Consider the following 2,716-nt stretch of genomic DNA (forward strand, 5'->3'; position numbering starts at 1 on the left):
GAAACCATAAATGGTGTCTGGACCCCCGGGGCAGAATTTGTCCAAACACCCTGGAGAGGACACAGAAAAGACAGGCGAGTCACTCCAAATAGCACTCCACACTCAACAGATTATACACAAACATTTGCTCAGTTTTTACCCACCAGTAGCTCATTGCTCTGAGTAACAATTATCCTCCTTCACAAGCAACCGACCTCACGTCTCAGTGAGGAGCAGCTGTGCAGAGACCAGAACAAAAGGCTACGTGCTAATCACTAAATACTCAATAAATACAATGAAAACTTCTTGTGTGCAAATTGTTACTGATGTGCAAATCTATGCTTAAAGTGCAGTGCTAAATAAAGTGCTTGTTAATAAAGTGTTATACAGTGACGGATGTAAAAATATAGATGCTTATTTTAAACATGGTTTTTAAATCATACACTGTAATCTGCACTGCAAAGATGCTAAATCCAGTCTAGTCTAGTGCAAATATTTTTCATTTAGAAGAAAAAAGCAAATACTTTTTCTTCAATATCAAGGAATTATTGACTTAAAACAAGCTCCAATATGTTGCTGAAAAGTTACTTTAAATTAGTTTTCTTTTATTTTAAGTGTAACAAGATATTTAATTGGTTTATTTAAAAACGTGAAAAACTATTAGGGAAGATTTTGTGTTTTTACAGTGTATGCTTGCTGTTTTATAAACGCACTGTTATTTTTCTCATGTTGTAAATTTGTCCTCATTGTACAATTTATTTTAAATATTTTTTCTTTTACCTAATATTAAATATGCATGCTTCCATTTACTTTTAAACACATCAATCCATCAATCAAATGTGAGTTAAGGTATTATTAGAAAATATTCATGTCCACAAACTAAACTCTACTTGTATTTCCCATAATTGTAAGTAGTTTTCAGGCTTTAAATGAACATTTAAAACAGTTTAGCATCATATCTGACAGCTTCCACCCACTGAGTCAAACACACATTTGTGCATTAGCCAGTTATACTTTATAAGAAGAGAAAACTTTGCAGTTTCCGCCTAGATATGATCTTTTCTGAGTCGCACTGAACCACTTTGGGGGTTAAGTTGAAGCAGATTCCTCTCTTCTCATCTGCGGACCAGTGTTGCATGTTTCACCCAATTTATGGAGCCGAATTAAGACCAGATGTGGAGCGAAGCTTGTGATCAGGATTAGCATCCACAGGCAGCCTTTGTCTTTAACCAGATCTTAAATAATTGCACAGTCAGGACAAAACGCATATAAATACCAAGAATTTATAGAACTGAAAACAGACTTGAAAGAGAAGTTACTTTTTTTTGAGTATTGGAATTGAGTTATGAGACTCGTAAATCAATTTATAAGCATGTTTACTGAACTTTTAATGTTCTTCATTTAAATATTTACTGCTCACAAAGCAACACAGAATATAAACACAAAGCACATTAAAACGTTACCAAATAAGCTTCTCATAATGTTGTTTTGCTAATGAATGAAAGTTTGTCAAAATAATGTCAGACATTTATAAACACACAAACATTTATCATATGTTGCATGAAAAAAGCTCCTGTAACCAAGATAAATAATAATAATAAACAGATTAATAATGTATTTAATTATGGCAAAAATGTGAAATAAATACTTGAATAATTTCTGGTCTATGAAATCTGGCATAAAGATAGAAAACATTATTTTATTTCACCCTTATATTCAACTGAATAATTCAATATTTAAATGTGAGCATTTGAATAAAACTGGACATTGATACACTAGGATTTAAACCTTTTAATCTATTAAATGTGAAAATAAAATAATTTTGTTATATGTTGGATGCTGAGTATTTATTTTAGTATTATATACAGTTAAAATTATCACAGCACAAAAAATATGAAAGAAATATTAGGAGAATTATACGTGTTTTTCAAAATGCATAAAATTTTAATACTATGCATATAATTACACATAATTAAAATTAAATGATTACTTAAAACTTTACTTACTTAACCACTTAATACATTGATATATGGAAACATTTACTGTACATATATTTTGTAATTATTTAACACAATTATTTCATTTAAATTAACATGTCGATTTAACAGATTATTTATTAGATGGTGACAATTTTGGCCCTCAGACTTATTTATTTATTTTAGGAAGATGAAAATACAAAAAAAGGAAGGAAAAATAGGAATGAAAATCAAAAATAAGCAAATATATATATATATATATATATATATATATGAATATTTTTATTTCAGTACATTTTCACAGTTCCCAATTAAAATATATAACTTTTGGGATATATTAATGCAATTAATATAGAATTTGTGTATTGTTCATTCTTGGTGGCTTAGTAATAAATTTATTGAGCCATATGTTGGTTAAGGCAGCAATGGGCCTCCATACCTCCATCTGAGAGGATATTAATGGCTAAACTGAACATAAAATGGCTTTTCAAGGTTTTCTTCTTTACTATGTGACAAGACATAAAAGCCATGAAGTCAAACTGAACGTAGCCGATTTAATGAAAAACACGTGACCAAGCTGGAGCCTGAAGCTGCACTTTAAAACGTGTCAATGAAGTTTTTAATGAATATTGCTGAAACAGCTGTTTTCCGGAGTTTGGTGTTTCTTTTTATGCTAGCTTTCACTTTGGTTTCAGTTCAAATAAACAAGTTTCTTATGGTTGTAGCACGGCTATTGAATAAAAACAAAATCTCACATTATG

This window comes from Gambusia affinis, linkage group LG16 (assembly GCF_019740435.1).
Source record: "Gambusia affinis linkage group LG16, SWU_Gaff_1.0, whole genome shotgun sequence".
NCBI classification, from domain to species: Eukaryota; Metazoa; Chordata; class Actinopteri; order Cyprinodontiformes; family Poeciliidae; genus Gambusia; species Gambusia affinis.